This window comes from Microcaecilia unicolor, chromosome 10, assembly GCF_901765095.1.
Source record: "Microcaecilia unicolor chromosome 10, aMicUni1.1, whole genome shotgun sequence".
Taxonomy (NCBI): Eukaryota; Metazoa; Chordata; class Amphibia; order Gymnophiona; family Siphonopidae; genus Microcaecilia; species Microcaecilia unicolor.
Genome location: NC_044040.1, coordinates 139,863,897 through 139,876,772, shown reverse-complemented (window position 1 = coordinate 139,876,772; position 12,876 = coordinate 139,863,897). Strand labels below are relative to the sequence as shown.

Here is a 12,876-nt window from a genome sequence, read left to right as displayed (position 1 = left end):
GAAACAGTGCCTAGATTCTGGGCGCTGACATTTATGCATAAAGTACAAGCCTATGCAGGAATTTTATAAATATGTGTTTAAATTGTGGCTCTACCCATGCTCCACCCATATTTCTCCCCTAAGCATGCTTACTCTACAAGTATGTGCCTGCTTGCACCTTTTGCACTTTTAAATGTGACCTGATTTTATAAAAGGACTTTTATGCATGTCAATCAGTGTTTTATATGCAAAGGATTTATGAAAATTATCTACTATGGACCGGATTCTATATAAGGAATCTTAAATATAGGCGCATTGGAATAACTCATGTACTGCTATTCTATAAACCATGTCTATGGTAAGACAACGGTTTATAGAATAGTGCATAGGCTGGAGGAATGTGAGTACATTTAGGTGTAGCCATTAACTCCACTGAAAACTTGGTGTAAATGCCCATACCTAAATGTATAAATCACATAGATCAGGACAAAATTACTTAAGACAGTGTGGGGATTAACATATGTCAATACCTTCAAGCCTGTCCCAGGCACAAATTTTTTTTTTTAGTGTAGTTTAACCTATTGTGAAGGATCTTCAGAATTCCTGCATCCTGACTGCTAAACTTCAGTTTTCTGGCAGTCAGGTGCACATCGTCATTGATCCTTTAGTGTGTGTTTTTTTTGTGTAGTTTTTTTCATTAATCAAACATCCCTTATTCAAAAATTTCATGTTTCATTTCGCAACTCATTTCTTAATATAACATTTCTCCCATCTACTCATTCACTTAACTGGCAGCAGAGTAAAGACCTCAGGAACCTCAACCGACTTGGCCAGGTTTTGCAACTTCATCAGGGCAGAGGTTCTCTACAAACAACAATAATCAAGTCACTTGCAAATCATGCCATATAATCTCCAAATGTTTTAATCTATATAGAATGCTGATGGTTACCCTTCACAACATACTTTTTGCTCTCCTGCTTCGGTCTTCTTGTAAAACAAAATGGCTGCGGTGTCTTACTAGCCCACCAGCCATTAATATGCATTAGCTGATTCCGATGATCTAGTTTTTGATAGGCGAACAGCAGAGATAGCTCTGACAAATCAAATCGCGGACCACCAGTCCAATTCAGAATTCAACCCCGCAGAGTATAAGGTGTTTAAAGTGAAAATCCATTTTTGCTCTTTGTAGTTGAGATAGTGTTCCAAGTTGCTGCCCTCCCGATTTGGACAACCCTGGGAGAAGGATGCCCATCTTCCAATTTATGTCGAAAGATGGGCATCCTTCTCTTTCGAAAATGAGCCCAAAAGTGGTTAATTGGATGAGAAATTGGTTGACTGATAGGCAGCAAAGGGTGGTGGTAAATGGAATTCACTCAGAAAAAAAATATGAATGGTGGAGTACCTCAGGGATCTATGCTGGGGCCGATTCTGCTCAATAATTTTTTGACTGATAATGCTGAAGAATTAGAAGGAAAAGATTTCCTTTTTTGTGGATTACACACCTCCCATAGTCAACAGAATGGGGTAGATCACAGGGGCCATGGCATTAGCAATATTTTGCCCAAACATTATCAGCAACCAAAGACTTTGGGCGACCCTATGATAAGGACGTCCATCTTCTCATTTGTGTCGAAAGATGAGCGTCCTTCTCTTTGAAAATGAGCCCGTTAGGGAGTAATTCTCTAAAGGTCACCTAAAGTTAGGCAGTGGGATGATGCATAATAATTCTATATCCGCAATTACATGTGTGTAACTTTGTGAAATCCAGCAGTTCATAGCTATCTGAATTCTCACTTCCCTAATTCATTTCTGTGTCCTTGTTTTCTTTGCTGGCATCTTTGATGTAAGCCAGCTAATAGTAATAAGTTGTCTTTTCAGCAGCAGTATCCCTAAGACCCATCCCAACTGTGGTCTCTTACTGAACCCTAATATTTCCAGCACCAGTCAGGGAAGGCACCAGCATGGCACCAGAAACTTCTAGAAAGGAGTAGAGTTGTATAGAACAGTTAAGGGTTTTCTGGAAGTATGTTGAAGTTTGGGAGTGCCTTATAATAATCAGGAGGTAGGTTCTGGTGGCAGCAGTAGCCCCCTATATGAGTAAAGCCCACTCCAGGCTTCCTAAATTGTCTTAGGTCCCATCTCCTGACTTTGACCTGCAACCTGCATCCACAACGGAAATCCCTTCAATCCAAGCCTGCAGCTTAGGACCTGAGTGAGAATAACCTGCCCGCTACATCCTCACAGGTTAGCATTATATGGCACTTGCTCATGAAGCAAAATATAAAAGACCCAGGGTCAGGAAATGGTACCTGAGAAGTTGCTGCCTTGTGTAATGCGGGGGGTATGGGGAACCCCTGCACCCCTAAAGAGTCCACAGAGAAGGAAAAGGAGAGTGTTCAGGATCCTTGCTTTAACAACCATGCACCCTGCCCTTATCATCTAAAGAGCAGGTGCTATCTAGGGCTGAATGAGGAAAAATTATAACTAACATCCAGAACCAAGAGCCTGTGTAACATCAGGAGTGCAGGTGAACTGATAAAATCATCATCCATTAAGTACCTAAGAAACTGCCTCCAAGTAGCCTGCTGATATGTAAGTGTATCATCTTTTGTGCAGCTTGAAGCTGACTCAATCTCAGAGTATAGTTAAAAGAGAACTGTGGATATGTATATGACCCTCACCAATCTGGTGAAAAGGTTAATGGATAGAGGAGTACAATTACAGTGCACTCCATTTATGTGCATGTCGGATAAGTAAGTGCATGCTCTGTTTAACTGCATGCCGTACTTTGGTCCCGTTTTTGGTGCCATCAATTTCTATGGGGACAAACTTCGGTTTAGCGCACCCCTGATAAGTACAAAATTCGCTTATATGCATGGTTTAAGACCACTCCTCTGCAGGAAAGACTCCGCATAAGTGTGCGCACGGAATATGGAAGTTGATTGGCGCGTGACAACCAATGAGATTTCAAATTTACCGCCCTTTAATTGCCAGAGGCAGAATAAGCGAAAGAATGTTATTAGAGTGTACACTGGAGTCGTCATTGTCGTCGTCGCTCAACTGTAAGACTTTAACACTGGCTGAATGAATAGAAGTTCTTAAAAATTAGAAAACAAACAAAATCAAGCATCTATTGCTAAAGAATATGGTGTCAATCCCAGTCAAATTTCACTTATCTTGAAGCAGAAAGGGCAGCTTCTGGAAGACTGGCAAAACAATACAAATCCACACCGGAAACGAAAACGGGCAGGAAAAGCTGAGGAGGTAGAAGATGCTCTTTTTCGGTGGTTTTCTCAAGTCAGGAGCAGACAGTTTCTTGTCAGTGGTCCACTGCTTATGGAGAAAGCTAATCAGCTAGCTGAAAGTCTTGGACTAACTGAATTCAAAGCCACTGTTGGATGGTTGGAAAGATGGAAGGAGAGGAACAACATAACATTCAAGAAACCGCATGGTGAAAAACAAGACGCTGATGACTTTGGTGCTGAAAATTGGGTTGTTTCAGTTCTTCCTACCATCTTGAATGAGTTTGCACCTCGTGACATTTTCAATGCTGACGAAAACGGTCTCTATTGGCAAGCGATTCCTGATGGAACACTTGCATTCGAACAAGCCTAAACTACAGGAGGTAAAACATTGAAGGACCGACTGAAAATCCTCCTTTGCTGCAATATGGATGGGAGTAAGAAGTTGGAACCACTCGTCACTGGAAAGAGCAAACAGCCCCGTTGCTTCAAGAACGTTAAACGACTTCCTGTGTCATACGAGGCTAACGCAAATTCATGGATGACTGGGGAAATTTGGAAGCAGTGGCTAAAGAAGTTAAACAGTAGAATGCGAGCACAAAAGCATCAGATTTTATTGCTGTCACATTTTCAAAAAAGCAGGAACTAGGTTTGTGAGCCCTTGAGCCACTGCCGAGGAGCGGCAGTGGCAGGCAAAACCACCCCACACAGGGATAAGGCAGAACTCTGACAGGGCCAGCTAGACTTCACCTGCACTTGACCACCGTTCCTCAGGAGTTGAGCCCCTGGGTGCAGGTGGCCGGCAGGACTTGCCGGACAGGGCCGAAACTGGATACCAACAGGATACATTCAGGGGCTAGAGCACACAGGGAGGCTAGGCAGAATACTAGACTAGGACTCTCAGATAGACAAGAGACAGAACTGAAAGCTGCAAGCAGCCACTGAAGCAGGGAACAACACTGGTAGACAAGAGACAGAACTGAAAGCTGCAAGCAGCCACTGAAACAGGGAAAAAAACACTGATAGATAAGAGACAGAACTGAAAGCTGCCAGGCAGCCACTGAACAAGAAACACAGACAACCTAGAACTAGACAAAGACATACAAACAAGAAACAAGACTGGGAAACAAGCAATAAAGTACAAGAAGCTACACAAAGACTAAACTAGAATCAGGCAAGAATACAGACTATAAACTGGACTAGGCAGAAGTGCAGCAAGCACCAACAAACCAGGGCCTTAGGCAAGGCAAAGCAGAGAGTTACCAAATGGCTAATAAGCCCAGCAGCAGCTGAGATTCAGCTGCAGCAATCACCAGGCAACTACGGGTGCTGTTCAGGCACAAACAAGAAAGACAAGTCTGGCAGCCTGGAAGATCCGGACCGGACTGGGCTGAAGCCTGGATTGGGTAGGGACAGCAAGACAGTCTATGGCAGCCACCGGTTCTGGTCACCAGAGGGTGAGGGGAGCACAAACCAAGAAGCAGGTAGAAAGCATCCTGAAGCATAGAGAGGCTCAGCATACACAGGTGCCACACAGAGGAGCAATCAGAGCCATGCTGGAAGCAGCCAGCACACAGAGACAGAAACGGAGCTAACTTAGAAATACCAGACAGAAGTCATTTTAGAAGCTGACCGCCAGAAATAAGGTAAGCCTGAGAAGGGTCACGACCACAGATGTGACAATTGCTTTGTGATAATTGTGCTGCACACAGTGATGATGTCAGGCTGTCTAACGTCAAGGTGGTCTTCCTGCCACCAAACACTACCTCTCTGATCCAACCTGTGGATCAGGGCATAATAGCCAATTTCAAACAACATTATCGGGCTCTTGTGCTACGTCGTCTGATGAGCATTATGGATGACTAGACTGGCAAGGATAAACGTGCTGTTGAACTGGCTCATAATCTATCACTGTTGGATTCCCTACAAATACAGAAAGAAGCCTGGAATCATGTTACACAGGCAACCATTGTGAACTGCTACAAGCGGGCACGCTTTGTTAGAGATGTGGAGAGGGACGAAACAGATGCAGCTGTTGCAAATGCATCAGATGAACAGGCTATTGACATCCCAGCCGGTGTTACTGAAGAGGAGTTTCATCACTGCGTAGCTGTTAACTACGATCTACAAACAGCTGATGAAAGCACTGATGTCCAGATATGCGCCTACATGCAGGCAACGGCTGATGATGAAACAGATGATGAAATGAGCAGCGAGGCACATGCTGACGAAATTCAACAACCTCCTGTCACTTTTGCAAGAGCACTGGAGAGTCTGAACACCATGCGGGCCTATCTGGAGGCCACTGGATGTCAGTGCTATGACAGTTTTTACTGTCTGGCAGACGTAGTCTATGGAACTCACAGACACAAGAGTGTAGAGAGGACTATGACTGATTTCTTCAAGTAAGCCTAACGTCAGTTAACGGAGACTGTATAACATCAGTTAATGGAGACTGTAAACTGTATGTATAATAAACAGTACTGTACATATGTTTATCAGATGTCAAGTTTCTTTGGGTCACAATGGTTAAGTGCACGCTCCAGTTAACTGCATGTATTTCTTTGGTCCCAGACCCTGCACTTAAGTGGATTGCACTGTACTTTACTGTTTTCTGTTTGCCATTGGATGAGAGAGGAGAAATAACCCATTCTGTATATAGTTGGTCATCTGTGTTCTGAAGTAAACTGTTAATTCATCAGTTGAATTCACTTAGTAAAGTACTGGTTCAAACAAAGAGACTTTGTATGGACTGTTTTACAGAGTGAAAGACAAAATCCGATGCATGTTTGCCTGGTTTCCAAGGAAAATTCTACTCCCAGCCCTGGTCCCAACATAAAGAAATAAGAGCATGTACCCTGTTCCCAGCTTACTGGACAGGCACTAGGCAGTCGCCTAGCTGTACCAAAAACGGGGGTGTTTACATGTGTAATTAACATTATAGAATTCTAGCATAAACCAACAGTTATGTGCCTAAGTTTAGCCATGATCAAATTAAAACCCACCAAAAAAGCAAATGTGGGGACTGTCAATACTATATACTTCTTCTTAGTGTCCCAAACATCAGAACTTAATCACCATTTTCTCATAACTGCAATGAGATAATATTTTATTTAATCTTATGGGGATCATCAGATCTAACTGCAGCACATACCATATGAACACTTTTGTTCTTTCTTTTTCAAAGAAATGGTTGTGTTGCAAATCTTCATAAGATCACCCTGTTTTTGTATTTTTCTATAAGAATATTTTATTGTTGATTTTCTTTTTAATCTTTCAATATCTCGTAGCTGCACATTATGACAGCATTTTAAGAGTATATAGAACGTGCATTGTAGCACACACTTATCTTTATACGGCGGCAGCCTTTGATTGCAGGAGAACCTCCACCGACGTGGCCAGGTTTCGCAATAAGTGTCCTCAAGGAAGAGGCTCTCATAACATAGTTCATAGGTCTGTGAATAGCAGGCATGGACGTCCTTATCACAGAAACATCCACATTTTGGACATCCTCAACTGCCATCGCAGGGACAGAGGCATAGGGAAGGACGTATTCAACTGCTGTTGCAGGGACGGAGGCATAGCGAAGGACGTCCTCAACTGCCGTTTCCCTCCGGTGGTCATTTAGGGCACATTTTTGTGGCTTGGTCATGAAAAAATAAGGAACAAGTAAAGTCGGCCAAGTGTATATCAGGGACGCCCTTCTTTTTTCCATTATCACTTGAGGATGCCCATCTGTTAAGCACGCCCCAGTCCCACCTTCGCTAAGCCTCCGACACGCTCCCAGGAACTTTGGTCGTCCCCACGATGGGAAGCAGTTGGGGATGCCCAAAATCGGCTTTTGATTATGCCGATTTGGGCAACCCTGAGAGAAGGATGCCCATCTCCTGATTTGTGTCGAAAGATGGGTGCCCTTCTCTTTCGAAAATAAGCCTGTAAGTGCTCCAGAAAATATATTTTATTTTCCAGTGTGCGGCGCTAACCGGGCGGTAATTGGCATTGTACGTGTGCAGATCAATACCGCCCAGTTAGCATGTGAGACCTTACTACTTGGTCAATGGGTGGTGGTAAGGTCTCACATGGTGGTAAGGTCTCAATTTTTATTTTGACGCACATCCATTTTTGCCCAAAAAAGGCTTTTTTTGCAGGTGCGCTGAAAAATGGACCTGCGCACATCCAATACATGCGTATACACCAGCTCACAGGGCCATGCCAACATGGTAAGCGCAGTAAGCGCCGCAGGGGGGCACCTGCCTTCAAGGGCGCCATGCCATAGTTGTAAAAAACTTACTCCTCTGCTCCATCCCCGATTCCCCGGCGCTTTAAATTTAAATTTCCCGCCCTCAAGGAAATGACGTCAGAAGAAGGCGGGACACAGAGGGAACGAACGAGCGAAGGGAAGGCTGGTGGAGAGACGTCAGACAGGCAGCGCTTTCACTGATGCTGCGCAGACGTCGGAGGCGGAGAGAGGTAAATTTAAAGTGCCGGGGAATTGGGGCTTGCGCGCACCAACTGATAGTCTGCAGGGGGGCGCCAGAGACCCTAGGCATGGCCCTGCCAGCTCAGGCCACTTTTCGGCACACCTTAGTAAAAGGACCCTGTGGTCCTTTTCCCATCAAGCTCATTTAGAATCGACCTGTCATAGTGTGTTCTTCTGTGCTGTCCCCTTACTTTGGAATTCACTACCCCTGGCCTTACACACAGAACCTTCTTTCCCAAAATTTTTAATCAGCTTTGAAAACATGTCTGTTTCAGAAGGCCTACAGCATAGGCGCCCCGTATAAGAGGCTTGGGGAGGCTAAGCCTCCCCAGCCCAACCCTGACCATCTTGTGTTTCTTCTGCTGCCCGCCGTCTCCATCGTCATTTTTACTGCACTAAAGAGTTCTGCCTCGGCACCGGCAATTCAGAGTCAGCCTTCTGCCAGCATCGGGGCTTTCTCTTCAGGCATGTCTCCCTCCCTCCCAGCTCTGCAGAAAAGAGGAAGTTACGTTAGAGTCCTGGACGCCCCTGAGGAGAAGCCCCGACGCTGGCAGAAGGCTGAGAGTCTCTGAATTGCCCGTGCCGAGGCAGAACTCTTCAGTGCAGTAATAATGACGACCGGGGAGACAGCAGGCAGCAGAAGAAACAGGGAGAAAGATGCAAGACTCCCAAAACGAGTGGAAATGAGCCTTTGTAGCCCAGTAAGTAAACAAGGAAGCCAATTTGGTTAATGTGTTTCCCCAGCATGACATCCTCACTGCCTTCAGCCCAAACAAAACAAACAAACTTTTGAGCTGCTGCATCCAGGTTGTTCTTGATTGTTGATCGTAACAAGGCTAAAGCTGGGGCACATGGAATCACATTTTAATGTCATCTCATTTGTAGGAATTAGCATTTTAGATACACAACTGGATTATTCTGTTTTTAGGCATGTTTCAGGGACAAGTGGTTTTATAGGTCAAAATAAAAATAAATATTTTTTTAATGCAGATCTCTTTTGCAGATCTCTTTTGTTTAAACATAACTAAATGGGCTATAAGCCCCTAATGGTGTATTAGGTTCTGCCCAGTGTAATATTTTTGGTACAGTAAAGTTCTGAGTGTGTTTTTCCACAATGATGTGCATAGTGTTTTGCAGTTGAGCGATTATGGTTAGTATATGCTTTGAGCAATCACTTTATTCTTTGACATATGATACATATTTAATATCTAAATTTAATAAAAGTATTGTGACTTTTATTTTTATTTATTTTTTTTCTGTGTGTTATCAGACAGTTATGGATTTAAGCTCCACCCCGGCCCCATCCCTAACTCCACCCCCTTTAGCCTCCCCAAACTGTTGGGCCACCGACCGCCTATGGCCTACAGTGAAGTGTGATGGCTTCAGTGGAGGGCTCAGAGTAAACTGGCAAAACTTACTTTCCTTGTCATCAAGCAGATGAAGCCATTACGTATGGGTTGTGTCCATTAACCAGCAGGGGGAGATAGAGAGCATTCAACTTTTCACAGTGCCTCATGGCCAGCTAGCTCCACTGCCTCTTCAGTATTCTCTATCTCCCCAAGCAGGGTGGCTGCAGCTTCTTCGAGCTCCATCAAAAATCTGCCTGGGGGTGGCTCCTGGCTTGCCAGTTGTTAGCCGAGGTGTTAGAGGCTATAGCAGCTTCACTTTGAAGGCACATAGGTCAGCCCTTTCCCTGCCTTACCCATATGGACATATTAGCTTGCTTTTCCCGGTCCTTGCCCAGTGGATGCAGGCACATTGGTTCGCCTTTCCCTGCCTTTCCCACTTATCTGAGCCTCCGGAGTGAATTTATTTACCTCTTTTGCCTCTGCTTTCCTCACAGCGTAAAAAAAAAACAAAAAGTTGCGTCGCGCTTTAGCGCAGCGATCTTGGAAAAGAGGTTTTTTTCTTGAGATTCTTCTGCAGAACCGGAGCTGTGATACTCGGTCTAGTGAGGTAAGAGTGTTTTCTGACTCCTCCGGGGTGGGCCCGCGATCGGGACGTTTTTGGCACGAACCGCCATTTTGAATTTTACCGCCGTTTTTGGCGATGGCTACGGAGACTGTAAAGCACTGTTCTAAATGTGGCAAGCGCAAATCAGCAGCAGGGCTCTGTAAATCGTGCTGTATAGACGGTGGAGCCGGCCCGAGCATGGCGAGCGGCGATCTTTCACGCTCTGAGCTGGCAGCGGACGCCATTTTGGATTTTCCACATGGTGCGGCCTCCGTTGCGACGGAGAGCCCTGAATCCGGGGGGGGGGGGGGGGTCCTCTGAGTGAGGCTTATAATAGAGCTGATAGCCCTGGGAAGGATCCGGGCGGTCAGGGAGCGGTTTTCTCCCCTGATTTTGTTTTAATGCTGCATAAGGCATACATGCTTAAAAGAGCTCTTCCACAGGGATCTTCGGAACCTCTGCCTACCCCCCCCCCCCCCCCCGGTGGATCCTGGCCTTTTGGAGTTGGCTTTGCCTGTTTCTTATCCTCTTGATAAACACAGAAGGGCTAATTCCCCTTCTGAGTGTGGCGCACCCCCCTTTTCCACCCGTGGTCGGGCTATGAGGATTCTGAGGGGTCTGGCAGAGCTTCTTGGTCTGAGGAGCCAGAGTCGGGTGAAGAATTGCCACAGGATCTTGATGATCCATCTGCGGTGAGGATTTTCCACCGCGAGGAGCTGCCAGCACTTATTTCAGATGCCTTGCAAGCCCTCTCGATTGAAGATCCAGGGAGTGGCACAGCCTCCTCTGTTAATTCAAGGATGGCTAGTACCAGAAAGCCTGCTCGAGCCTTTCCTTTGCATGACTCCATCCAAGAGCTTATTTCGGCTCAATGGGCTGACCCCGAGGGACCTTTGAAGGTTGCCAGGGCTATGGGGCAATTATATCCTCTGAGTGAGGAACATTTGGCTCGCTTTGCAATGCCTAAAGTGAATGCCCTGGTCACGGCTGTGACAAAGAGAACTACCCTCCATGTTGAAGGAGGTGTTGCCCTGAAGGATATTCAAGACCGCAGACTTGATTCAGCTCTGAAGCGGTCCTTTGATTTGGCAGGTCTCACTGTTCAGGCGTCTGCATGCAGTTGTTTTGCTGCTAGAGCCTGCCTGGCTTGGTTACAGCAGGCAGTGGAACAACCCGGTGATGGAGCGGAGACCTTATCTGAAGTGGCTCCACGGATGGAGTCAGCCTTGTCGATTTTGGCTGACGCCCTTTATGATATGATCAGAGCTTCGGCTAATCAAATTGCTGTAGCAGTGGCGGCTCGCCGCACTCTTTGGCTACGACATTGGGTGGCGGACATGGCCTCTAAGCAAAGGTTGGTGAAGTGGCCCTTTCAAGGCCTTCTCCTGTTTGGTGAGGAGCTGGAAAACATTGTTAAAGGCCTGGGGGATTCCAAACCTCAACGCCTGCCCGAATATAGGCCAAAGCCTTCCTCTAAGGGTCAAGCGGTCCGCTCCTCTTACAGAGCTCGCTTCCGTGAAGCTAGGAGGTACCGCCCGGGGCGTGCTGCTGGGTTCACTTCTCATGCCCGCTTTGAGCAGAGAAACTCCATTTGCTCGGACAAACGTTCCGCAGCTGCCGGTTCTAGGCCTGGAGTGCAGGGGCGACCCTCTCAATGATGGTGCGCCGGCCCCCTCCTCGTTTCCTGTCATCGGAGGAAGACTTTCCCTCTTTTTCGAGGAGTGGGCCAAAATCTCCGCAGATCAGTGGGTCTTGGATCTGATCAGAGACGGATACCGAATAGAATTCGATGCCCCGGTGAGAGATGTGTTTGTGGAGTCCCGATGCGGTTCTGCCGCCAAACGGGCGGCGGTAGAGGAGACTTTGCACAGTCTGTGCCAGATAGGGGCTATGACCCCGGTGCCTCCCACCAACCAAGGTCTAGGCCGCTACTCCATTTACTTTGTGGTGCCACGAAAAGGCGAGTCTTTTTGCCCGATCCTGGACTTGAAAGAGCTGAACAAGTCCTTAAGAGTGCGGCATTTTCACATGGAAACCCTGCGCTCCGTCATTGCGGCGGTACAGCCAGGAGAGTTTTTCACATCTCTGGACCTGAAAGAAGCTTACTTGCACATACCAATTTGGCCCCCGCACCAGAAGTTTCTGTGGTTTGCGGTGTTGGGAAAACATTTCCAGTTTCGGGCCTTGCCTTTTGGCCTCGCCACAGCTCCCCGAATCTTCTCCAAGGTAATGGTGGTAGTAGCTGCTTTTCTCAGGCGAGAGGGTATCCGGGTTCACCCGTACCTAGACGACTGGCTCATCAGAGCAGACTCAGAAAAAGAGAGTCATCTAGCTACAGCCAGAGTGGTTTCAGTCCTTCAATCTCTGGGCTGGGTCATCAATATGGCCAAAGGTTACCTGACCCCCTCGCAATCTCTAGAATATTTGGGGGCCAGGTTCGACACAGCCTCGGGCTATGTGTTTCTTCCCGAGCAAAGGCGGTGCAAGCTTCAGAATCAGGTCCGTCTGCTCCTGAGGATGCCCCGCCCGCGAGCTTGGGACATTGTCCAGCTGTTGGGATCGATGACTGCCACCTTGGAAGTGGTGCCATGGGTGAGAGCGCACCTGAGACCTCTACAGTATTCTCTACTTCTACGATGGTCTCCAGTATCTCAAGATTATCAGTGCAGACTTTCTTGGCTTCCTGCGGCCCGCCTCAGTATGGAGTGGTGGCTCTCGGACAGCATGTTGCAGTGGGGAATGCCGCTGGCGCTCCCCGATTGGTGCCTGGTGGTGACAGATGCCAGCCTGAAGGGCTGGGGCGCACATTGCCAGGGGAAGCATGCCCAGGGAATGTGGACGCCCGACGAGTCGGAGTGGTCTATCAACCGCCTGGAGTTGAAAGCGGTGTTTCTGGCTCTTCTGGCCTTTCAAGTGACCCTGGAAGGATTGGCTGTCCGAGTGATGTTGGACAACACGACAGCAGTGGCCTACATAAATCGACAAGGCGGAACTCAATGTAGAGCTCTAGCTGCGCAGACCGAACAAATTTGCCGCTGGACCGAGCTGCATCTACAGTTCCTGTCAGTAGCTCACATTGCAGGTCAGAACAACGTGCAAGCCGACTATCTAAGCAGGCATCAGATCGATCCAGCGGAGTGGGAACTAGCAGACGATGTATTCCTGCAGATATGTGCCAAATGGGGCAAGCCAGTGATGGATCTTATGGCGACCAGTTCTAAT

At 46.9% G+C, this 12,876-nt stretch overlaps 1 protein-coding gene across 1 annotated transcript in view; it reads left to right on the top strand.

Moving 5' to 3' along the window:
- CROCC2 (ciliary rootlet coiled-coil, rootletin family member 2) overlaps positions 1-12,876 on the top strand; it is an 825,280-nt gene that overhangs the window by 125,425 nt on the left and 686,979 nt on the right.